This window comes from Lygodium microphyllum, chromosome 4, assembly GCF_053477565.2.
Source record: "Lygodium microphyllum isolate KBCC chromosome 4, Lygodium_microphyllum_v1.1.10, whole genome shotgun sequence".
NCBI classification, from domain to species: domain Eukaryota; kingdom Viridiplantae; phylum Streptophyta; class Polypodiopsida; order Schizaeales; family Lygodiaceae; genus Lygodium; species Lygodium microphyllum.
This window is the reverse complement of record NC_141138.1, coordinates 117,136,447-117,164,148: the sequence shown is the minus strand read 5'-3', so window position 1 is coordinate 117,164,148 and position 27,702 is coordinate 117,136,447. Positions and strand designations below refer to the sequence as shown.

Sequence of the window (27,702 nt, the reverse complement as noted above, 5' to 3'; positions counted from 1 at the left end):
GAGCTCTTTGCCAAGATTACAATGATTTGAACAAATTTGAAATCTGTGTTTTGGATAAAAGGTTATGGCTATTTTAATAAACCTATAAGTTATAAACCTATAAATATTTCGTAAGTTATAAACTTATATTCCTATTCCAGCTACTGCTCAATTGCAATACTTTTTGAATGGGTTAGACTTTAATATTCAAGTGCAGTTGAGTAGTGTTGCTCTTGTCGACATTGATACGACTATTACGAGAGTAGAGGAGGTAGAATCACAATTAGAAGCGGTTTATACCTCTAGGGAAAACTAGAATCAAAGTCTAGGAATTGGAAATACTTTAGCATTGACGAATGGCAATCAAGGGATGCCCATGAGTCCTCCTAATGGGAGAGGAAGTATGATTCAAAATGTGCCTATGTTGCCAACTCCTCCCAGTGTGGCCATGCTTATGGCTAGTCAGATGGCTCCACCAAATGCTGGAAGCCAAATGACAAATCCTACTGTTGTTCTAGGAAATCAACATCCTATTCCTAATCAAGTGGTTAGGCCAATGGAGTGACAGGTAGATGATCACGGTTATGAATCAAGTGCCTTGAATGTCCTTGGCGAAATCAAGGATATGATGAAGCACTATACTCACATGATTAGTGAATAATATAGGCAAATAGCCATTGATGTCAATTTTCTTAAGAAGCAATAGAATTTTATAGGGAGTCGATGCCCTGAAGAGGGCGCCCCCCCCAAGATTTAGTTGTAAGTGGTGTGGTGGCCAACATTTCCCTAGGAATTATCCAAATGTTAAATGCAACATATGTCAGAAGTCTGGTCATTTAGCTAGTACTTGTTGGAGCAAGATTAGTTCTCTCTAACAAGGCTCCTCTCAACCTTTGATTAGCTCAGCTTGACATAAACCCTTTATCTTCCACCTCCATCTTCACTCTATCTCTCTTGGCTGCCATAGATAACACATATCTACATCTGTTGGAGCATCCATATCTCTTCGAGATTTCTTCTCAAGAGTTGTTCCTCAGGTTAAGACACATCTTTCCAAACCAAAATTGTCTGATATTGTACAACATATGGTCCAACATTGTTGAAAATACATAGATCTGGCACAAATTTTGTCTGTCAATTCTCTCACCCTACTGTGAGCATTATTTCATGAGTTATCATAGGGCATTTTTTGGTCATATAGGTGACTTACTTCACCTAAGAGGGCTTGAGAAAATTCCACTCTAGCAGAGAGATATTAGAAGATTACTCAAAGGTGGTACTGCAAGAAGCCATAGCAAGCCTATTGTTGTTCAATTGATGGTGCCATCATTACACCTCACAATTTCAAGGGCTACCATAAGGATTTTGAATTTTATCATACAAGTTACCTCTTGACAAAATCTCAACTCAAATGGTCTAGTGGATGAGCTGCTATAGTGAAAATATCAGACTATTGTTCTGAAACCATAACTGGTAGCCATAGCCACTTACCTTCAAGCTCATTTTTTCCTTCATTTTCTCTCTCTTGCCACTTAAACCAAACCTCTGCCACTCTAATCCACTGAGAATTAAAGTTTCCAGCAATATTTCAGTATCCAACAAGCAAGCCTTGGAAATATTTTGAAGATTTGAAGCTTTCATTGAAGTACAATCATTAAGCATAGTGAAATTTAATGCTACCATTGCTTGTGTTTTTCAACACACTACAAGTCAACTTCGTTTACTGATCAACCTCAATCAAGTGAAGCCATTTTGAAGCTATTTCTATCAAGCATTTCCCATCAAATCAAGAAGGAGGGGAGAAATCCAAGCATCAAAGCATCAAACTCAAGTGCTTAAAAGTATCTATTGATACTTATCAAGTGTTATTTGACACTACATTCCTTGTGTCTTTTGACATAATTAAATATTGTGCTACTCAAATCTAAGTCTTTTGGTGCTAATTTGCTACTCCAGCACATGGGCAAAGACTCTCCAACTATTTAGTTCAAAGGGGTTGGGTTTCACACATGGCAAACCTGCATCAAGCTCATTTTGATAAAGAAGGGTCTTTGGGCCATTACCAATGGCAAGGAGAAGAATCCTCGGGATGCAGACCTTGTAGTTACTTGGCAAAAGAATGATGACAAAGCACATGCCACCATTAAGATAGAATTGGATGACAGGTACATCCACCATGTGGATACTTGTGAAACCTCTAATGATACATGGAAGAGATTAGATACTTTGTTTGGTGCACAATCAAATTCATCTAAGTATTGATTACTGATTGAATTTTTCAAGCTAGATATGAAATCAAACACATCTCTTACAACTCACTTAAACTACATGGAAAGTCTCTTAACTCAGCTTGTAGGAATTGATCTTAAGATGGATGAAAATATTTGTATGGGCATGTTGTTAAAAAGCATGCCTCCTCTTGACTATAATAACGTGTCAACTACATTGATCAACATGCCTAGTCCTAAACTGGTTGATATTATGGCCTCCTTGCTAGAAGAAGAAAAGAAGGTAAAATCCAAAGAAGAACCAAGCACCTCTAAAGATGAACAAATGTTATATGTATTCTTTGGTGTGTGGCTAAAGTGGCTTCTTCTTCTTCTCTTCTTCTCTCCTTCTTGCTTGCACATGCTTGTGTTGAGAGAGGGAGTGTGAGAGTGTAAGAGAGTGAGTGTCTGAGGGTGAGGGATCGGGGAGGATAAGCTCTCCATCTTCTCCTCTCTTCTTATCTTCCTCTCTTCTCTTCTCTTCTCTTGTCTCACGCACGACTATGGAGGATGGAGCTTGAGGGAGGAGGCTTGAGCTTGCATCTAGGATCGTGGGGCTATCAAAGTGCTTGAGGGAGGAGGCTACTCATTCGGGCATCAAGGTAAGCTCACTACACCCGTAGGATCGCAAGCGTATTGGCTAATTGAGAGATAGCCATTAGAGCTCACTTGAAACGCTTGAACAATAAGCAATTCGTGGATCTTGGCGGTCAAGCACGTGAGCTTCCACTACATTTTGGTTCTGTTGGCCGGGACTGATGGACTCAAGCTTGAGCACTTGCATGCTTCAAATCGAGTGTCGAAGTAGGGTTTCATCCTGGAATGGGTGCTTGATATAAGTAGGAGATTTTGGAGTTTAATCTTCAATGCAAGTAAGTATTTTGGGTTTTGATGATTTGGCAAGTAGGATAAATCATTTTACTACTTGAGTTTTAATTTTTGTTGCATTTAGAGTAGGATAGGATCAAGAGATCAAAGTGAATCACCTTAGGGTTGTTGCTATAAATTGGCCCAAAACAGGGAAAAAACAAGGGAAAAACGGGGTTGAAATCCATTAACAAGGCATGAGCACTAACAGGGCAACACTTGGGTATTGGAACAAAGGTTTAAGACCCAAGAAAGGGAGGCTGAAGGCTCATTTTTAGCTTCAGCATATATATATATATATATATAGAAGAGAGATACCTAGAGCTTGTAGCGGATTGATTGGCTTGTCCATGACTTTTTCAACCATTCCAAGTATATACAAACCTTGTCCCTTGTCCATGCTTGCATTTTGAAAGTGTATGTGACCTAACATGCCATAAATCGTCACCATGAATTAGATTTTTGCCTTCATTGTTGTTGCGGCATGGGAATCAAACTAAGTTGACAGTGTCCCATTCTAGGAATCGAACTTGGACATCTGATTCTAAATAATCAAACCTGTCCGATTCTAGACAATTGAACACCGAGACACTCTTCAAACCGTTTGATCAGACACAAGACTGAGAATTGGATTTGGACCCCTTCTGAACCATCCGATATTGGATGGCAGCTGTCTTGTTCTTTGTTAGTGCATCCATCTCTTCATCCATAACATTCTTCCAATCTTTGTCAATCTATCCACCAAATGCCTTAGTTTATTTGAACTCCTCAACTGCAATATACTAGATGATGTCTCAACCCTTCTTGCATGTGGTGGAACATACTTTCTTGCACTCTTTTTCCCTGAAGTTCTTACATGTGGTATGCCAAACTCATCATCCATAGACTCATCCTCAAAAATTTCACCCATAGGCTTCTTCCCTTGTGTAATTTCTACTCTCTTTAGTGCACTCCTCAACCTGCCACTCCATGGACTATAACTGCTATGACTTTCTTCATGGTATTGATGTCCAAAAATACTGATTCATACTATCAGCCATTGAACACTCGGACCTTCCAAAATTGGACCGCTTGGAAATTGGACACGTCAAACTCAGACAAAATTGAAAATCGGACCAAATGTCCAATTATGAGAATCGGATACTGAGATTTCAGACCTTGTCAAATAATTGAGCCAAAATTTCGAAGTGAAAATAGATAGATCCAACACATGCCGGTCAGCGAAAAAGAGCACCTTCCGTAACATGGAAAACTTCAAATAGCCCTCTAGATGCATTGGATGGCTCGTGAAAACTGAAAGCCTGATTTTGCACAATGCACGAAAAGAATACCACACACACGGAGTGTACATAAGTTGAGAACACATTCAAAAATAATAAGCAAAACGAACCCACCAATAGGAGACGACTCTTAAACTTAGACGGGCTATTAAGAATCCCAATCTATAGGACCAGAAGAGAGACCCGACATGGAAAACCAAACGCATAGAAGGATTGACACCATTGGAGACACAACACTTCCCGAGACTAGATCAACCTCATCAATAACTTGGTGGAGCAAGAGACCATAGACATAGCAGTGCGAACCATGGAAGTGACAAGCTCAACTTGGGAGATTTCCAAGTCAAAATCTAACAAATGGTGAGCAAATACGATCTATGAACCCAAATGGACCACCATGGTAGGCCATCAGAGGACATCATCGCATATCTCGAGGAAGAGAGGAAATTAGCACATAAGGCATTGTAGATTGCAGCCTACAACCAAGAGTAGCACACTAGGAAATTGCGACAGGACATAGAGATGTGAGAAGTCTGAGCGGGTGTTAGCTCTAGCGAATAGGAATCGAACAAGACCACACACACACACACACACACACACACACACACACACAGAGCACTAGAGGCAAACTTAATGTTGAGTGAGCTTCTCACAAAGTGGCTCATTGACAATATGTCAATGGAGTAGAGCGCAGCAGCCTTAGCAACCTCATTGCTTGTAGGATTAGGAGTCACCCAGGGCTCCAAAAGCCAATCAAAGATCCATGCAGTCGCAAACCAGCTAGACAAATACCAGCTGGGCAACGACCCATATAGTTTCATAGAACAATTCAAGTAGTTTTGTGAGGCTAATGGCCTCACAGATCTTGATCAGCACCGTCGCTCACAAGATTTTGGACTATGCCTAGGCGATAAGGATAGGACATGGTACATGAGTTTAGACATGTTGGAATCCAATAACTTTAACAACCTTAAGACTCTCTTCATTAAGAGATTCTCTAAGGTTGGGTACTCTAACAATCTCATAGTTCAACTGATAAATGTCAAGTAGAAGGACAAAGAGGACATTAGGGACTATGTTACCCACATACGAAGTCTCTATAAGAGAATTCCAACTAAAAAATGACCCACCGAGAGAGAGGTCTCCATAGTCTTTATCAACGGAATACGTAGTGAGGAACTCTACAAGGCCTTGGTAGGAAACTCGAGCTTTCAAAGAGATGCACTACCTAGGGTCTTTGAAGAGGCCATACAAGTGGACAATCAGCTCAAGGAGAGAAGCTCTAGGAGCTCTAATTGGGATGAAGCTCATTATAGATCCTCAAAAAGGGCCCAAACATCTAGCGAACGGTCAATCCCAAGCACCCAAGATAAAGGGGAAAACGTTGACTAGAGTCAAGAGAGCTAGCAAAAATGAAGATGGAGCTAGCTAGACTGTAAGAAATAGTAAGGTGGAGTCCCAAGAGGAACACCAAGGAAATAGGGATTATACTCTAAGAAGATCTATCTTGTATCATCAAGAAACATCTTTTTCATACTTAGTTTGACCACTACAAGGAAAAGAACACTGGGAACGAGAAATCTTCACACATCTTCATAGAAACAATTCTCCCATGGCTTTAACTTGAACAACATTGATTATGTTCTTCAAATATTTTTCAAAGAATTCATCAAGATACCATAAAAACACAAAATAATACACCAGTTTGAATGGAAATCATCGCATAGTATTCTTCTTCAAAGGTTCCATAGCTTTCTCTCACAATTTCTCACTCATAGATACATTATTTTGCATAGATTTGGCTATCTTTCACTCATTCACACACACACTCTCTCTCTCAAAGGTCACCATGACCACTATAGTGCCCCTTGAGAGCTCACTACTATCACTATCACTTCAATCTTTACTTCAACTCTTCAGCAACTACTTCTTTTACTTCTTCAAGCTATTTTGAACTTATATTCATCTCTTTCCAAGGTTGGAAAACTTCCACAAGATACGCATTCATCCATCGTCACACTTATAGAGGCATACAGAATAGAACAGAATAGAGACAGAGGCTCTACAGATGGTCAATAGAGGGTTAACAAAAATACATCAAAAAGCCTTTAGCTCAACTTAATTCATTAAAAACCATGAAGAATCAATCAATAAGCTTCCAAACACTCTCAAACTTCATCAATCACTATTCCAATCCCTTATACAGAAGGAAAATAGAGCAAAATAGAAGCTCAATAGACTTAAATAGAACCAATCAAACACTAACAGGGCATTAACAGAACATGCCATAACATCATATCTCCACTATAAAACATCATGAGATTCCAAAACATAATCAACATAATCCAAAACACTCCCAAACACTTCCAAAACAACTAATCATCATATAAAATCCATAAAAAATCAACCATCAAGTCTTTAAAAACAACAAAAGTCAGCAAAAAAATCAAGTCATCTCAACCCTCAATATATCCCCATACTTAATCAGGGAGTGTCCTCGTGACCTAGGAATGAGAGAATATAAGTTCAAGATCTAGCTTAGCTCGATCTTCTTTAGCTTCTTCAAGAAACACCATCCAAACATGACCGCAACTCATAACCTATTTCTAATAAAGAATTGCAACAAAAGGAAAACACATTTATCCATTATCATAGCTTTGAAACAGAAAATCATGACAAACTTTTAAAGAATATAAGAGGTTTGTTTTCTTTCTCCATAAGCATCCATTGCATGGATAAAATCTCAAACCACCATTACTCATCTTCTCAATCAGCATCATCTTCATCTTTAACTCCATGCAAGAGTGATAAAATACCATATATACACCATAGAACATATACACAACTCACGGATACAAGACAATGTAGTCTAAATGGTCTAAATGGCACATGCTCCCAAAAACTGAAGAGAAAGGAGAATATTTTCATTAAAAAGGATCAAAACATCCAAGAGAGTGTCCACAGACTATGTAGGATGAAGATATTTTTTATTGAACTTCATACTCAACTTGAGACGTTCCAGGCTCTTATTCTAATCCACAAAATGTAGAGGCACATTCTGAAGAAATTGTAAGAAACTCATCCTTCCTAATAGGACAATAAATCTAGCAGGAAAAGCTTGTGCAAAATAATACAGAATATCCATCTGAGCAACAGCCACATCCTCATTTAGATTAATCATCAAGTTCGGAATACTCTTCCTAGTATTCAGGTGAGACTACTGATGCATAAAAGCAAGATATCAGAAAAAATGAGATGCTAAGCATACTGAAGTATCCTCAGAAGAAGCATGTGTTCTAGCAAATTGAAGATAAGAAGAAGAACATTGCACTATAGTGTCCTAGGAACACGGGGGATTCACTAGTGATAGTAAGGAGATGTCACCTACGTGCAATAAATATATGAAAATACCCCTTATCTACCCCCTATTTATGGGACCTTACCTTGTAAAATGTACCCTTCTTCCCTTAAATAACCCCCTCCCTTACACTCACGTGGTACCATACGGTAAACATTAGTGGACCCCCCGAGCTCAAGAACCATGAATGATAGGCCAATTAAACATTGGTCCTATCAAAGAATTGTTCAATGTCCATTGTAGTCGATGGAGGATATCACTATTATATCCAAGAGTATCCATAATTGATTGGGGAGGAAGATTAATATAATCAGATGGAGAGGGTAAAGGGATAATAGGAGAACAATGAAGATGGGGTAAGATAAATCATAGAACAAAGATATTTGAAGGGATAATGAGGGTGGGAAAGAAGGGAAAGAAAGTAGAAATTTTTGAAGGGATTCTATTGGAAAAATAGAAGGAATAGGTTGAACAACAAAAGTAGATTCAATAGGAGTAGGCAAGGATATAAGATCAACAATAAAGGGGCATGTAGTAAAAATTGGAATGTGAGGGGAAACTACAAGAGTAAAAGATAAAAGAGGAATACTATCTAGATTAGATTGGAGAATGGCAATATACAATGGAAATCGATAGGAGATTAAAGAATACGATAGGATATCATGAGGATCATAAGGATAAATGGAACAATGAAAATCAAAAGCTGAGAAGAAATCCTTAGTGAAAAAAGGATTGTTAGCAATATGGTTCAACATTTGGGATCTCAATGGATGAATATCTGACTTGTGAAATACACTATGTCGACAGCAAGGTTCCAAAACATCATCCTTCAAAGGTGGATGCTAAGTATAGCCTTTACACCATAATGTATGTTGATGATAAGCCTTTAGGTCATCAAACAAAATCATTTTAGCTGAATGGACATACATGAATACTTGCAAAATCACATCTCGTACATAAATTTTATATCCTCCTCATTCACGGATATGTAGATCTCCTTGGAGATACATAAAAGAGAATAGTTGAGCTTCATGAAAGATCAAGTCATCAACAAATTTGTCAAATATTGCTTTGAGTAAATCTAATGACCACATATTATGCCACCCATCCTCTAGAGGTTCTAAATACACATTACTCAAGGAGATATACAAAGCAAAGTGATGCTATTGATATTGAATCCAAAAGGATGATGGGGGTGACACCAATTTAGCATAATGGACAAAATCTTGTTGGACACAATTCATACACTGCTGAAGGCACTCGACTTTGGCAAAAAATCGATCACATAGTTTAGCCTTTTGTTGCAAATGATCTAATTCTTCCTTAGACAACAAAGAAGACATCATGGTGTGGCTGGAGGAGGAACAAAAAGAGAGGCAATTTTCTAATTAAGTTCATCAATAAAATTCTTTTGCGACTCTACAGTCTCTTGAGAATACCAAGCTTGTGAGTTGATTCAATCATTTCCTCAAGGGTGGCATTCTTCTCTTTGGTTAACGACACATTTGCTTCCTCTAAAGTGGCAACCTTAGCTTCTAACTCTTTAATCATGGCCTGCTATGAATCCATAAAAACTATAGCTACAGTCATTTGTGTATGGATATCACTCAAAGCAGTCTTTTCAGAAGCTTAATCTACAAGAGCTTGGCTAAGTTGACTAGTCAAATAATCCACCTTGTCTTGCAATGGAGTATACACTCCCGTATAAATGGTTTGAAGACATGAAGCCATGGAAGTCTCCAAAGCATTATAAACAATAGAAACTAGATGTGGAAGCATAGATCCAAAAAGTACTATTTGCAAGGAAGAAGGAATCTGTGGATCCAGTTGTCCTTTCCTTTGTGTAGCGAAAATATTGGTACAAGACAAGAATGAGGGAAGGGAGTCCAAGCTTCCATCTTGTAACCTAATTCACTTGAGTAACAGTTGGTCTCTCTAATCTATGTCATTATGAACATTGTCTTTGTGTTCCATCCACCATAGTTATACTCTAGATCCATGCATTTCAACATGGTATCAGAGCCATGCTGGGCATGGCTTACCTCCCTTCTCTACTCTCTTAGCTCCTCTTTACTTTTGATCAGCTCATTGTTAGCTCATGACCTTAGTTTCCATCTCTATTCCCACTTGACCTTCCATGGCAGCCATAGCTAGCAGGGTATTCCTTAGTTGGAGCTTCTAGATCTATGTCATCTAGATTGTGGCTAGCTTCCATAGCAGCCATAGCCAGTAGGACATATCTCAGTTGGAGCTTCTAAATCTATGTCATCTAGATTGTGGCTAGCTTCCATGGCAGCCATAGCCATCAAGACATACCTTAGTTGGAGCTTCTAGATCCATAGGCAAAAGGACATACCTTAGTTGGAGCTTCTAGATCCATGTCATCTAGATTGTGGCTAGCTTCATTTTCCAATTGGTCATCGATAGCAAAGTCTCTCAGTTTCTAGTCACGTACATCTGTAACATGCTCTTTCTTGTATACTTACCTATTGTTGAAGCGAGCCAAATCTTGTAGCTGCTATTTGCTCGGCTATGGCAACACCATTACACAGATCTCAGCATGCCAGTCTATACACCGGAAGGTGTGGGATCAAAAACCGAAACCTTCTAGAGGATGGGATTGAAAAAGAGCAAGGTGTTTAAACAAGGGAAAAAGATGGGGATGTTGAGAAATCTAATTCAGTTGATAATATGGTTAGCATGGCTGAACATGTTGATGTTGGTTACGAAAAATTGACTGTCACAGAAGAGGCCTCATAGCCTTATGCATCCCCGCGAATGTGGACAAGGAAAGAAATCGCCTATGCTAGCTTTTTTATATGCCCCTTTTGGTTCCTTGCATAGTTCACATTCAATTTTATCTCTCAAGTACACAACAGTAACCTCCAATACAATCTTAAGTTCAACTTCCAGTCTGTTCACATTCCTCATATCCCTGAAATTTATGCAAGTGAAGTTCACATGGGTAAAGCTATGGAGTGTGCTTCTTTGTATGGTAGGGACAATAGTTGTGAGCCTATTAGATTTAGAGGCAGGTAGCAGCATAGCTACTAATCTAGCGTGGGGCGACTTACTCTGCCTTGTATCAGCTGTTTTCTATACAGTGTACACAACACTGATCCATAAGAAACTTCCAGACAAAACAAGTGGAGAAGAGAAAGCAAGTACAATGTTATTTTTTTATTTCCTTGAATTGTTCAATGGACTTGTTTTATTCCAAGTCACTGTCGAAACCTAAAACGGGCCTGGCACTAGCTATAGGCACTAGTTGGGCCTCTATAACACTCACAAGACAAACCCACATGGTCTCGCGGCCAGGAGTGTCTAAGGGCCACACTGCCCTCGCTAATGTACATATTGGGTTTGTAAGAGAATGTAGTCCAATGATTGCCCTTTCTTACTCCTTAGAGGGAGATCCCATACATCTTGATATAATATACCACGTAACCCAAACATAAAGGAGGCACCCCTCTAGCTGAATGTCGTGGCCCCACTGCATCTCTCTTACACTGAGAGGATTGGCCCCTCAATGCATTGCTCTAATATAAAGCACATATAAATAGTCTCCACTCCTATATATTTTGAACGATCCAAGAGATTTGATCTTTTCTTACCAAGCTTGCCCCCAAGAAACCATTCATCTACCCTATAGCTTAGGTTTCCTCACAACTCGATGTAGCTCATGTAATTGGCAATCAATTGCAATGCATCCAAGAGTTACCATGTAAAATGCATAATGCAATTGTGGATGACACACCTCATGCTCAAGCATTTAATGATAAAGAAACCAACCACGTGAGGTGCAAAACCAATCCTTTAATGATTTCCAAGCTACTCGTAATTGTGGCACTGCTAAAGACTAGCACCAAGTTTCCTTATGCTACTAGTCTCTCTTAAATTTAAATAGTGACCAGCTTGCATGCTATGCATAATCAAAAAAATCAAAATTTAAAACATTTTCAACGACAATTGCTCACTTTCGTAATTCCTCTTCCCTCCTACCGGTTAGGTTTTGCATTCGTTGGGTAGGTGTAGGGTTCATTTTTTGTAGTTTTTCATGTAAAATTTGATGAAAACATACTATAACATGGAAGCAAGGCTTTACTAAGGCTTGATCCTTATGTTCCATCCTTGTTATACGCTTATAGACGTAAAATGTATTTTTTTCTAATTTTTTAGATTAGAAATCTAAATTTTTCTCATTTATTTCTTCATAAAAATGTGATATTTCAGAATTATGAGTTCTTACCAATCAAGAACACTCAACATCATTTTTATATTCATTTTTATCCCATATGACCCCAAAACACTCAATAAAAATCCCAAATTCCATTATTTTTATCAAAATTGCAAGTTGCAAGTTTTGCGTGTTTCGAGGGAAATTATTATACCATTATATTTTTTTGGTTTTTCTTTCATATTTTAGCAAGCATGCAACATGGGAAATAAAAAACAGACAAAATCAAGCACTTTCTTCAACCATTTTTCATAAAACAAAAGAACCACTCACTTATATATAAAAACTGCGACTCCGAGGCTTGTATCTCGTAGACGCTAGGCCACTAATGCTTTTTCTTTGCCGTTGACGCACTCTCAACCCGATCTACGTCCTCCATCACTTCAACATCATCATTTACTCTGGATTCGTCATCACAACCCTTCCCCTTCTCTCTTGAATTGATGCATATGAACAACCACTCAGAGGAGAGAGGAGAGAGAAAGCTTAAATTTTCAAAATTCTGAATACTCCATGAAAATTTAAAAAATTATACACATCTCCTTCTTCTCTCTCTTTTTATCAAGAATCTCTCTCTCCCTCTCTAGAATGATGTGAATCGGAGAGGCATCAGGTGAAGGGGCACAAAAAAAATTGTGCCCCCTCCCCCTTCTGTTCGTCAAAATTTTAGTTGATTTCAAGGCTTTTATGAAGCCTAAGGTTATAACCTTCAAAATAACTAGTTTAGTTTTTTTGTGTTCACACTATTACCAAGTGGATATTTTGGTTTTGAGTGAGCAACCGGACTCGGATTCGAGATCCGTCTGGACAGGTGGCTTCACAGCATCGAAATCTATAAATTTGGCCTTCATCACATACTTTTTGGCTCTTGGATCCAGTAGCTGCTTTATAATGCCAAACCTTGTGGGGATTAAATGGGGGATCAAACGACCTCTGATCGAGGAACGAAGACTTGCGTTGGATTCTTGACATCGAAATGCATCTATAAATCTCCAACTCGGCCATTAGCCACCATTTGATTTTTTATAAAAATTTGGTCTTTGGCACTTCTTGCTCCAAAAAATGTCTCAAAGCATAATCATAAAGAGCATCAAGTTGATATAAAAAATACACAACAAAACACATCACAACTCTCACCCTACCCCTTGACAAAATCAAGACATGAAAATCCACAAGGGAGGCCCAACATAATTTGGCAGAAATCCATAACAAGTCTCTAACCAACTGCTCAAACATGGACTGGCTAAAAAGCCTATCAAAGGGGTCATCCTAGTGGTCGTCTGAACTACTATCTAACTTAGGACAACTGGACTAGCACCTCCTACTAGGTGAGGACTCCTATAGCCTGGTCATCATATTTTCTTTTTATAACACATTTTCTGTTCAGGGTTTCCATACTCGCGCGTGTAAAAAGGAGGGACTTGAGCATAGAGTGACCCAAGGAGAATAGGGCATCGGCCTCAAGTCATGACTCCGTACCCAAGCACCTACCAAGCTCTTACGAGGTAACATGTAATCTGTTATTAGCACTTACTTTTATTTTTGCTCCAACCTTTCTTTCTTTTCTTTTCGGCTAGCTGCTACCCCTAGGAAGACAGGGCATTGGCCTTGGGTCTACTAACTCATCCCCAAGAACCTACCATGCCTTTGCAAGGCAATAATTAATTGCTTTTAGAAAATTTCTTCCTTTTTTCCTTTTTGTTCTTATTCAGGGGTTAGAATCCCTTTTTACACACCTCTCTAATTTTTATTTTTAGATAGATTCAAAACTTGCTCTTCTTCGATATTTAGGCATGCTTCTCTAACTGCCTCACACTAACAAGGACTCCTAGAACAACCACCTAGCAAGTAGGTAGGACAGGGTTACAAGGACTACCCTCTATCACAGGTCATGAACACCTAACAATGTCCAAACAAGAGGTAGACAACTGCTCAAATCTCCCCCAGATATACCTAACCAAACCCTGGGACTTCATGCCTTGATTGCCGATCCCCAACAAACAAAAAAATAATAATATTATTTGCTTAAGGCAAAAAGACTCGAAAAGGGAACAAAACCACTTGGAATGGACACAAGAAGCTCCTCCGTAGCAAAGGCTCCCGCCAAGCATGTCATCCAATCTGTGTAATGCAACCACCTAAACAAAAAACCATTAAACGTACTTGCACCAAACAAACATATGGCCCTCTTGGTCTAAGGAAATAAAGTATTAAAACCTTGAAAAAAACCAGCCCTCTTGGCCTAATGGAATAAAACAAAACAACTTCTATATATCCCCCCTTCGGAATTTCAACAAAATGCTCCATTCCAAGGAGGAAATAGGGTCCTACCAGCCCTAAAATAAATGCATCAAATTGTGCCAGAAAGGCTCTATTAGCAAGATACTGGTGGCCTACCCTCCACAAGGATGCATATGACTACTGCAAGAGATATGACGCTTGTCAGCGAATGGAGAAACCCACCAAAACAAGTGCCATGCCACTGCAACCTATTCTTTCCCTAAAGCCGTTCAAGAAGTGGGGGATTGATTTTGTGGGTCCCATTGATCCACCTACTAGACGGAAGCAAAACAAATACATCTTAGTATGTACGAATTATGTCACAAAGTGGTGTGAAGTTAAAGCTCTGAAGCGGGATGATGGTAACAACGTAGCTCTGTTCATGTACGAGAATATTATCACCCGTTTTGGTAGTCCCCTCAAGCTGGTAAGTGACAGAGATACTCATTTCCTTAACAAAATCATGGAGGAGCTGACAGAGCTGTATAAGATTCGCCATGGTAAGTCCACTCCTTACTATCCCAAAGCCAATGGCCAAGTTGAAGTCCACAATCTCATCCTCTGTTTGATCCTGACAAGAACGATTGCCGCACATCGTCGCAATTGGGACGATTGACTTACAAAGGCCCTATGGGCATACATAACCTCCCATAAGGTAGCTATAGGACATGATGAGTCACTACAACACCGCCTCCTACACTTGGAATGTTTGGATGGGATTCGATGGATGGCCCTACAATGTATGGAAACCACTCAAGCGCGAGGCAAGCCCTATCATGACAATTTCATCAAGCACAAGGAGTTCAAAGAAGGTAATCTTGTCCTGGCCTATGATTCGAGATTTGGCAAGCTTCAACAATAGTGGATGGGCTCGTACAAGGTACTTGCTGTCAATCCTAATGGCTCTATTCAGGTGCAGATCGTTGATACCTCTTATGATCCTTTTCTGATCAATGGCTATTGTCTAAAGAAGTACTTCCCTCCTTGGGGATCTTGACAATCACAGTCTACCCACCCTTTCCCTTTTGGGTGTTGCACTATCATTCTCTTCGTGCTTCTGATAGCCCTTATGATCTTCCTTATGAGGCGGTCTCGTTCTGCTAGCCCCTCATAGATACCTCTCAACCCTACCTTATTCTCTTCTCGTCTGATCCAACAACGGTGGCGAGGTTGGTCCTAACACATGGTATTTCTACCATTCTTTTTATTAACGAAAAAAAGAAAGAAAAAAGAGAAGAAAAGAAAAGAAAAACAAAACAAACAAAACTGTTATGGGAGAAAAGGAAGAAATTCCCTGTCATAACAGGCCTCGTTCCAAGAAAAGGTGGAAACACCCTTGGGCAGGAAGTTGACTGTGGAAAATGTGGTAATACCCCACAGTTCAAGATGACTGCCTCACCAGTAGAACCTTTCCAACAAGTAATTTGAAGCCACCTCCCTTGGTGCGCTGTCTCTGCAATCTCAATCTGTCTGCCCTTCTTAACAAACGACCTTTCTTACAAATTATTGAAGTACCAGACTTGTTGGCTGCCTCCCTGGGTACCACCTCATCTTCAATATCCTGATGATAATAAGAGCGGACATGATCTTCATCACCAACCCCCTGAGTGATGCAAGCTTTCATCCTAACAGGATGGGGACATGAGTATGGGCTGCCCTTTGTATCTATCAGTGAGTGTGAGATAGAGGGTGGGTTGAGTGACCAGTCTTTTCCTTCAAATCAAGAGAGAGGTGAGATGTGTGACTTGAGTATTGCATATACGGGATGGGCCTCTCAATGCACAATGCACGATCTGTTCCTATGCACTGCACCGTACGGCTCCCTGACCTTCCTTCTTCCATTGTATGTCGACGCATGGCGGGATGCACAATTGCACCATCAAATGTGCACAAGACATACAACCTCTGTACAAGTGACAGTGAGGATTACATCAATGGGTTTCAGGAACGGGTTGCCCTCCTAGATCTTTCAATAGAGAGTGAGACAGAGGGTGGGTTGAGTGTGACTGGTGTTTCTTCAATCAATTATTGAGAGGTGAGGATTGAGGGACGTTACGACCATTGGCGTTAAGTACATTTTTGTTTCCCTATGCACCCATGGGATGGGTCTTTGCCATCGCCACAGGACACGCCACTCTGTTCTCTGCACTGCACTACATGGCTCCCTAGCCTTCCTCCTTGCACCTATGCCAGATAGGTGGAACGCATGAATGCACCATCAATTGCGCACACTGGAATACTCCCTCCAAATCAGTTTTCCCTTATTCAATTCTACACCAGTCGTGAGTTATGGGATTTCATGCTTATTCATTGAGTAATGTGCGTCATGGGGTGAGTGACTATTTTATCATCCTCTTGAGTGCCCATGAGTTGAGTGACTATCCTTTGTCAACGATACCTACCCCGACAGGCTTTATCAACCAACTACCTCCATGGGTGCTGCTACATGGTCCCTGCCATGCTAGCTGAATGTTGGAGCAAGTCGTGGTACCTCCTGCAGCCGACTCCAACCCTTCTGTTTAGTAGTGATGGTTCCTTCGACCATATGCAAAACAGGCCAAGTCTTTCTAACCTTATCCTAATGATTGTAAGTGTACGATATGTTTTAAGTGTGGGGACACCAGAGTCCAGTTGGTTGACGAGTCCTAGGTTGTGTTGCTGCATCTAACCCTGTTCGTTAAGGTTTTCAGTGTGGGGACGCATCCCTGCGCATTTATGATGCATACCCCCTACATATGCCTCAATTTAATCATGCATGTATGCCATGATTTGATTTTACCTTGATGAGGTTCCTTCCCCACCCACTCGTCCATGTTCAACCCACCCTTGGGGCCGTTCCTTCTCTTTTTCCCTTTATCCCTTATTGTGACGATTTTCCATGAGAACGCATCCTACATTCACCAAAACCCACATCCCCCTTACAGCCCTATTCGTCCCTTTGACCTGACCATTTTTCTTTTTACCAACCCCTATTCTTGCTGACAGTTCTTGAGCTATTAATTTTTGAAGCATTTTTTGTAAATTGGGCAGTTTTCCATGTGAACTCACCTTTATTGCTTCTGAACAACAATCTGGCATGAAAGCCTTGTCCTCCATCCTCCCCTTGACATTTTTCCTTTTTTCTCCCTATCCTTTTGATGCACAGTTAATCCAATATTAATTTTTGTGCATTTTTGGATCATTTTCGTGCATATTTTTAACACTTTTCCATGTGAATATCCCCTATTTTCACCAGAATTCTAGTTTCATTTGACTGCTGTGTCTTGCTAGCCTTTTCTCACATTTTTCCTTTTTTCTCCACCCTATTTCGACCACTGTATTTTTCGTTATTAATTTTTCAATATATTTTCAATTATGTTTTTTGTGTTTTTCGCATGTGAACCCCTTCTACCTCCACCCGAAGTGAGTTTTGCCATGACAGCCTTGTGCATCCCCTTCCCACGAACATTTTTCCTTTTTACTACCCTTCATTTCACTGCTCGATTCTTTTTGTATTCACCTTTGAGCCTATTTTCGGGTCCGTTTTTTTGGGTTTTTTCCATGTGAATGTGTCCTCTCTCAGTCGAAACCATGTGTTGATGTGATAGATTTCTCAGGCACGTTATTTGGTATATTTTTCCTTCTTTTTTCCCTGCATTCTATCGAGCGGATTTTTCCATATTAATCCTCGTATGTATTTTTGGAGCCATTTTTCGTGTTTTTCGTATGTGAACACCCTGATTTTGACCCGGCACCCGTGTCGTAGTTTTCTGTCATCTTCTCCTCATCTCTTGGCACATTTTTCCTTTTTATGGTCTTTCGATCCGGTGTATGGTTTGGGTTTTATTAATTTTTCTTTCTCTTGACATGTGGCCGCATCTTTCGTGTCGCGTGTGAACACGTATGTTTTTGGTTTTAAGCGCCTCGGGACACCTCATGGCCTCTATGCCTCGTGTGTCGCCATCCCCGCCCCGTCTGATCCCACCAATGCAAAAAAAAATTTCTCCCGTCCCTCACATGTGCGTGGGACGGAGGTGCATTCATCATTTAATGTATTTTCCAAAAAAGAAAACCAACCAAAAAACAAAAACAACAAAAAAACAATCCCACAACAACACCCCTAAAACAATTAAAAAAACAAAAACAAAAACAAAAAACAAAACACACACACACACACATACAAAAACACAATAATCATAATTTAAAAAACAAAAAAAAACCACAATAAAAACAACAAAAAACAACCAAATAGACAAAAAAAAACCCAAACGACAAAAAAGAAAAAAAAGAACAGAACCACACATGAAAAAAACAAAAACAAAAGCAAAAAAAACAACAAAAGAAAAAACAAAGAAAAAAAAGAAAGAGAAAACAAAGAAGAAAAACAACACAACGAACAAACACAAGAGAGAGAGAGAGAGAGAGAGAGGGAAAACCCAACAAAAAAAAACAACCAAAAACGAAAAAACCACAAAACAAGGAAAACAAAAACAAAAACATGAAAAAAAAAACAACCACAAAGAAAAAAAAAGAACCAATAAAACCCAAACATAAAAGGAAACCCAAAAAAAAAAAAAACAAAAACAAAAACTGCATTTCTACCTGTCGCACTGCGCGGTCCCCCTCTCCTTCCTTTGCGTTGTTGTCTCCTCATGCGTGCCATCTCCCTCTCCACCTCTTCCCGCAGCGCTCCTTCCTCCCTCCTCCGCACCTCCCTTCTCGCCTCCTCCCTCTTCCCGTAGCGCTCCTCCCTCCCGCGCGCCTCCCTCCCTTCTCACCTCCTCCCTCTCTCTATAGCGCCTTCCACTCCTCCTCCTTCCACACCTCCTTCCACTCCTCCTCCTCCTGTTCCTCCACCCCCCCAAACCTACCCCCAACCCTGCCTCCAAACCCCCCCCCCCCCCCCCCCCCCCCCCAAACCTAACCCCCCCTAACCCCAATTCCCCCAACCAAACCTAACCCCCCCAACCCTAGTTCCCCCAACCAAACCTACCCCCCCTAACCCTAGTTACCCCTATCCTAGCCCCCTTTCCCACCACCCCCACCCGCAGCAAACACGCAGCCACCCCCGTTTCTTATGAAAACAAAAATCTACACCCAGCCCCCACATGCAGGCCCCCTTGCTACCCGGTGGTCCCTTGTGTGCATATGTTCACGCAGGCCTCAAGGTGTGCATGTGTGTACGTGAGCTGCCAGCGGGTGTTCACGCGCGAGGACATGCATTTGGTCCTATCTGTGTGGTTGTGCGTGCCGTCCCCGAGCACACGTAGCTTTTCACACGCAGCCCAGGTATCTCCTTTCATTTTTCACAAACACGCAAAAAATACCTAAAATTTCCTAAAAACACTTAAATACATTTAAACATTCATAAAATTTCAAATTGAAAAAAGCTTAAAAATCCTTACTAAATTGGGTAATTTTTTAATTTATCTCACTGATTATAATATAGAAAGTTAATTACAAAAAATTAACAATATTTAAAATGCTTTTTAAAATTCACTAAAAATTGAGAAAAAATCATTAAAAATCCCTAAAAATCAAAATTAAATTTCAAAAATCACAAAAATTCCAAAAATGCATTTGACTACTTTTAGAATATTTTATAAGTTGAAAAAGCCTTGACACATGATCACTCTATTATTTTCGGATCAAAATGATAAACTTTTAATCTAAATTCATAAAAAATTATTTTAAATTCCAAAAATGGGTTGCAAAATTACAAAAAAATTACAGATCCATTGTTGAAGCCCGATGGTTTCATTCTCACTTAGGTTTGATTGATATCCTAATAAATAAAATATTAAAAAATATAAAAAAACACTCTTAAATTACAATTAAAAAACCAATAATAATATCACCCAAATACTAATCAAAATTTTACCTAAATCAAATGTGATCCCACTAATATCGTCTTAATATTTGTTTTATTTTTAAAAATAATAAGATGTTTTATTTTTTTCAATCAGTGGTTTTTTACTTTTTTGTTGGATTCCTTGCATTTGGGACTACTCCGTGCGCCCTCAATCTCTTGCATACACACCCCTACCATGTATCTATTTTTCGTGCTTTATTTAGTTTTTGACATCTCTTTACTATGGTTAATTGTTAAAATGAAATTTATTCACCCACTTTTCCACGCGCGCTCACACTTAACACATATTTTTCTAATAAATTAAAATCAACCTGTCGTTCACTTTGCATGCGGTACATGCGCTTCAGAGGTACTTTAATTTTAAATAACAATGAACCAACCGTCATAAAAATGCACGCGCTGAAAAAGAAGAGCGCTTAAGACACATTAAATTTTTAATCAATGAATATGCATTTAGAGACCTGAGTCTAGGTATTGAAGTCCGGGCTTCGTATTAATAAATTGTAACTAACAATTTAAAAATGAACCGCCGTTTTCTTATTAAGGTTTACAACCTAATAAAATTTCAACCATTGTTAATAATTTATTAAAATGAACCCTTCACTAAAATCATTTTCCTCACTGTACTTTTTTCCCTTTTTAATAAATATGTTTCATGGGATGGGCACGTATAGTCCTTTAAGCTGACAATGTTTATCAAAGTTTTGGTTATGTCTTGATTAGGCTATTGAGGTATTATGGTTTGATTGTGTGATACGATTACGGGTGCCTGTAGTTTTCTTTTCTGCCCGATACGGGGTCTTGGGTGCCTGCTTATTGCATAGCATGAAGCTTTCGGTCGCATATGTGTAGGGGTCATGTCGAATTTTTTCTAGGATGTGGGATGTTTGGGGTGGTCAGTTGGTTAGCTATGCATGTGTGTGTTTATTTTGATCGATTTTTTTTTAATGACTATTTTGTTATTTTGCAGGAATTCACTGTGATTGTCCATGTTTGTGGTGTGTGTGTATATTCCATCTGAATGGTGCCTCAAGCTCCTTCTCATGTTCAGTATGTCCCATTGATAAGGGATTATTCTTCCCTACTGACTTTTGAGCCTATTACGAAAGCTGGCCTTGCATCTTTTGTGGCTGCTTTACTCCCTCCGATTCCAGATTATCCAACCCTTTGTGATGAGTTTCTTGCATCATACAGTAAGAAATCGGGCTTCGTGCATGGTATTTCCATGGTCATGATACCTAGAGGGTTAGGGAAGGCTTTGTCTCTTCCTTACAAAGGAGAACCCTTTGTTACAGCCAAATAGTTATTCTCAAATGACGAGATTCTCAAGCTGTTACAGAAGCAGACTAAAGAGGTCCTCGATGTCAAGAAGGTGATTAACACTTCATGAGTGTCTTTCTCAATGATTACTCTGATCCTCTCTGGAAGCTAGTCTGTCAATCTTTCCAAGACAGGTTCATGTCTGCCAAGCTTTTAAGAGGGATCATTTTCACTGATACCCTTGAATGTATCTTCTATGCTTCTTAATGAGATATTTTTTGGAAGGTGCCATTCAGATGGTTGTGTTTGTGTTTGTGCTATAATAATTTGTATGTGATGAGTTCGTGCTGGTTGAATTATTTGTTCGAGAGCTCTCTTTTCAACTATTGATGGTGATGGTGGATGGCAAGCCTACGATGTAAAGCTAAAGAACCTCTGATATCCTTTACAAAATTTTTATGACTTTCTATTGTTTATCAGATGTGTTAATGAATAACGAAGTTTTTCTTTAGTATTATTCTTTTCTAGATACAGGTGATAAGTTGGGGTCATGGTGGAGTGATTATTGAAGATACTACGGAAGATCAAATTGAACTCTTTACTGAACTTACATTCTTCTTTTCCTTAGGTCGCGAGGACGCTTCCTTTCTAAGTGCGGGGATCTGTTGAGAGTCAAAAAAGACTAATTTTTGTTATTTTTGAGGTTTGAATGGTTGATTTTTTATGGATTTAGAGTGATGTATGGTTGTTAATGGGAGTGTTTGAGAGTGTTTTGGATGATATTGATTATGTTTTGGAAACTCATGATGATTCTCGGTAGAAATATGAGACCGCCACACCATGTACAACTAAATCTTGAGGGTGCACCCTCTTCAGGGTATCTACTTTCTATCAAATTATGTTGTTTTTTAAGAAAATTAACATCAACAACTATTTGTCGATATTGTTCAGAAATTTTTGTTAGTGTAGTGCTTCATCATATCCTTAACTTCGCAAGGACATTCGATGCACTTGACTCATAGCCATGATCATCCATTGGTCATTCCATTGGCCTAACAATTTTATGGGGCATTGGTTGTTGACTCACAAGAACAACATTAGACTTTGATGCTTGGCCTCCAACATTTGGTGGAGCCATCTGACTAGCCATAGACATAGTCACACTAGGAGGAGCTGGCAATAAAGGTATATTTTGGACCATGATTCCTCTCACATTTGAGTTAGTCATAGCTATCCCTTGACTTCCATTGCCATTGGTCAATGCCAAATTATTTCTTGAAACTAGACCCATATTAAGATTGGTTCGAGAGGCATAGTCCACTTATAGTTGGGATTCTACATCTTGTGCTCATCTAATAGCAGTGTCTACATTCGACAAAGTGACACTACTCAACTACACCTGAATGTTGAAATCCAGACCATGCAAAAAATATTACAGTTGTGTAGCTATTGGGATAGAGATAGAGGCTTGCAATTTGTGAAAGACCTCTCTTAACTTCTTGGCATATGCTCGGATATCCTTATGTGGCTCTTGACGTGCCACATTTAGTACACGTAGCCAATATTGACCACCCCTTTCAGGGGCAAACTCCCTTCAAAAGGCTTCAAAAAATAAATCAATAGTGGTTATGGTTCTGGCCTCTAGGTCATCATGATGCCATATAGCAGCTCTTCCTTTGAGAGTCATGTTAAATAACATCATTAAATTTCCTTCATCCCAGATACGATAGTTGAACATCAACTTTTGGAATTCGTTAATGTGCAGTTCTGTATCCTCCTCCACTAACCCATTACAGATGGCCAAGGGGAAACCTAAAGCTAAAAAATTTTCCATTCCAGTAGGTATAGCAATAGGTTTTCATGCCATGGTAGCAATTAAATTTTCTATAGGGGTTCGAACAACTAGGACTATAGCTCCACTCGAAGTGGAGGGATTGATTTGAGGGGGGAAAGAACTAGAGCTTCCTCCCCCTAATGGATTGTGTGCTGAGCTAGGGTTATTAAAATCCCGCCCTTCCAAAGATATCGGGCCACTCCTTTACAGAGAGTATCTTCTATTTATCTTAGCCCATCATCTAGCTCGTTCAGCCATTTCTTGCTTTTGGAGCTTCACTTGATGGTCTTGTGAGTCTAGCTCACTAATTTCTGGCATACACTAGAAAATAGGTCCCAATCAACCAAGGCATAGAAACCGCCCACTTGTAGGCAGCTCCTAATAAATGCACCACCTCTCGGGACATAAAATAGGCTCGACACTAGCTATAGATACTAGCCGAGCCTCTATAACACTCACAAGATAACCCCACACAGTCTCACGAGCGGCCATAAGCATCTAAGGGCTATACTGCCCTAATCTCGTTATTGTAGATAATGCATTTGTAGTAGAATGTAGTCCAATGATTGCCCTTTCTTACTCCTCAGAGGGAGATCTCATACATCTTGGTATAATATACCATGTAACACAAACATAAAGGAGATACCCCTCTGGCTAAATGTCGTGGCCCCACTGTAGCTCTTCTACACCAATTCTACACCAAGAGGATTGGCCCCTCAATACACTGCTCTAACATAAAGCACATATAAGTAGTCTCCACTCCTATATATTTCGAATGATCCAGGAGATTTGATCTTTCCTTACCAAGCTTGCCCCCCAGAAACCGTTTATCTATCCTATAGCTTAGGTTTTCTCACAACTCAATGTAGATCATGTAATTGGCAATCAATTGCTATGCATCCAGGAGTTACCATGTGATAGGCATAATGCAATTGTGGACGACACACCTCATGCTCAAGCAATTTATGATTAAAAAACCAGCCACATGATGTGCAAAACTAATCCTTTAATGATTTCTAAGCTACTCATAATTGCGACATTGCTAGAGACTAGCACTGAGTTTCTTCGTTCTACTAGTCTCTCTTAAATTTAAATAGTGATCGGCCTATATGCTATGCATAATCAAATAAATAAAAATTTAAAATATTTTCAGTAATCGCTCACTTTCATAATCTCTCTTCCCTCCTACCAATTAGGTTTTACATTCCTTGGGTAGGTGTAGGGTTCATTTTTATGTAGTTTTTCATGTAAAAATCGATGAAAATACACTATAACATGGAAACAAGGCTTGATCGAGGCTTGATCCTCATGATCCAACCTTGTTATATGCTCACAGATGTAAAATGTATTTTTTTCTAAAATTTTAGGTGAGAAAACTAATTTTTTCTTAGTTTTACTTATTTTTTTTCATTTCTTTCTTCATAAAAATGTGATATTTCAGAATTATGAGTTCTTAATAATCAAAGACACTCATCACCATTTTCATATTCATTTTCATCCCATACGATCCCAAAACACTCAACAAAAATCCCAAATTCCATTATTTTTATCAAACTTGTAAGTTTTGGATTTTGCGTGTTTCGTGGAAAATTATTATACCATTATATTTTTCTGGTTTTTCTTTCATATTTCAGCGAGCACGCAACATGGGAAATAAAAAACACACAAAATCAAGCATTTTTTTCAACCATTTTCTGTAAAACAAAAGAACTGCTCACTTACGCATAGAAACCGCAATTTCGAGGCTCGTATCTCATAGATAGGAGGCCGTTGATGCTTCTTCTTTGCTGCTGATGCACTCTCTTAGTCTGATCTATGTCCTCCATCGCTCTAGCATCATCATTTGCTATGGATTCGTCATCACAACCCTTCTCCTTCTCTCTTGAATTGATGCATATGAATAGCCGCTAAGAGGAGAGAGAAATACTGAATTTTTAGAATTCTGAATGCTCCATGAAAATAAAAAAATTTACACACATCTCCTTCCTTTCTCTCTTCTGATCAAGAATCTCTCTCTCCCCCTCTCTAGAATGATGTGAATTGGAGAGGCATCGAGGGATTTGGAAAATTTGCACCCCCTCCCCCCCTTCCTGTTTATTAAATTTTTAGTTGATTTCAAGGCTTTTATTAAGCCTAAGGTTATAAACTTCAAAATAACTAGTTTAGTTTTTTTGTGTTCACACTATCACCAAGTGGATATTTTGGTTTTGAGAGGGCAACCGAACTCTGATTCGAGATCCGTTTGGACAGATGGCTTCGCAACATCGAAATCTATAAACTTGGCATTTGTCGCACACTTTTTGGCTCCCAGATCCAATAGTTGCTTTATAAAACCAAACCTTACGGGGATTAAATGGGGGGTCAAATGACATCTGATTGATGAACCAAGACTTGCGTTGGATTCCTAGCATCAAAATGCCTCTAGGAAAACTCTAGCTTGTTGGCCATCCACCACCATTTGATTTTTCATGAAAATTTGGTCTTTGGTGCTTCTCAGGCACTTCTTGCTCCGAAAAACGGCCTCAAATGCTTCAAGCACGGCTCAGAAGCGGCTCCTAACATCCAGCTCTCAGTCTCACTCCTCCTGCATTTTATTGGTGTGGAGCCATTTCACCATCTCACTCTCAGACAGTTTGGTCTTATTATTGGAAAAAAAGGAAGAAATGTAGCTGCCCATACTAAAGGGCAATCAATGATCTTATTTGAAGACTCTGAAGACATTTATGCTGCCTTAAAGATGATGATACCTTTGCTTGAGGGGGACATCTACACGAAGATTAATGCAAGCAAAGTCAATGAAGAAGACCAGAAACACCATAAAGAAGAAGATAAAGTCAATAAAGAAGAAGAAGACTAAAAAGACCAAAAAAAAGATTACCAAGAAAAAGAAGACCATAAAGACAAAAAGACCATCAAAGAAAGCAAAGCGGACTACATTAAAGAAGAAGGCAAAGAAAAGAATATCTGCTATCCCTATCATGACATATCTGATGAAGAAAACCACAAGGGCCTGTCAGCAGTCCTTGTCTCAACTTTTCACTATAATGTTTTCTTATATGTACTTGCCATTAATGCTTCTGTCATACGCCTTATAAAACTCCTCATGTAACCTATGCATAACAGCCCCTACACACTTAGTGTGGCCTTGTAATAGTCCTTGGATATTAGCCATGTTTTTGGTATCCACACTTAGTCTTTTTTGCAATAACCTTTGGGGATGATTACCATGTTTGTGGCATACCCACACTTAGCAAGGTTCTACTCATGACGGCCTCTGTACACTTAGTGCTTTCTTTACGGTTGTGATTGAGGAGGGGTGTTGAGAGTTATGCAATCACACCCATGTGACATTCTCTTTGTATGGAGCAATAGGGCAAGACTCAAACAGTTTACTAGAGAGGATGCCTAAAATATAGGATGCATGAATCCCATAAGCATAGTGGAGAAAAAGGGAACCATCATGAGCCTATAAAGTGATGTACCTTCTTATCATTCAATGTTGGAATAATATTATACTTTGTCCTTTCAGTCATAGTTAGTGTCATACTCAAGATTGTGTTTATGAGTCCAAGCTTCCATCTTGGAACCTAATTCACTTGAGTAACAATTGGTCTCTCTAATCTATGTTTGTGTTCCATCTGCCATAATCATACTCCAGATCCATGCGTTTCAACACTCGTCGTGTCGTCATGCTTTCATTACTATTTCAATCTCATCTCCTGCAACACTTCATCCTTGCCTTTCTTGTACAAAGTGCCACCTAATAGGGTATAGGGGGTTAATTCCAGCAAAAGCTTCTTCTTCTCATAGCAACTAGAGATACTAGGGGGATACTGTTGGGTTGCCAAGAGGTTGGATATGTTTGCATACCATGGGGTAACAATTTCAACTAGAAAAAGGGAAGTATGAGAAAGGTCTGGATCATCCTACTCTTCTTCGTCACTCTGAGGGATTCGTGACAGATGATCATCTAGGATATGGGAACGACCAGGTTCGGTAACCACTTCAAAGTTGGAACTTCTGAAACAAAAGGAGTCATCTCATCATTCTTCCCTTCACATCGACCTTGTTCATTAGGAAGGATAGGGCCTCATGATCCACGTAGAATTTGAAGTGTGTCGATAGCAAGTAGTGTCGAAACGTCTCCAAGGTGAACACCATTACTAGGCACTCAAGCTCCATCATTGTATAGTTCCTTTCTTTGTCGATTACTTTTTGGCTTGCATAATAGATAGGTTGATCTAACTTTGAGGAGCCCTTTTGGCATAAGACTGCACCTAGGCCTTCAATAGATGCATCAGTGTGCACATTGAACTCCTTTGTTCAATTATGAGGTTGCAAGATGGGTGCTTCAATAAGGCATTGCTTTAGGGTGTTGAATGCCTCATCACAATCAATGGTCCATGTAAACTCTACATCTTTTCTGAGGAGCTTATGCAAGGGAGCTTCCTTTGTTGCAAAGTGTGCAATGAATCTTCTGTAGTATCCC

The 27,702-nt window shown here is 39.4% G+C and overlaps 1 pseudogene; it reads left to right on the top strand.

Moving 5' to 3' along the window:
* Positions 1 to 10,529: 10,529 nt before the first annotated feature.
* On the top strand, positions 10,530 to 26,070 carry LOC148037520 (uncharacterized; annotated as a pseudogene).
* The last annotated feature ends 1,632 nt before the right edge of the window (positions 26,071 to 27,702 follow it).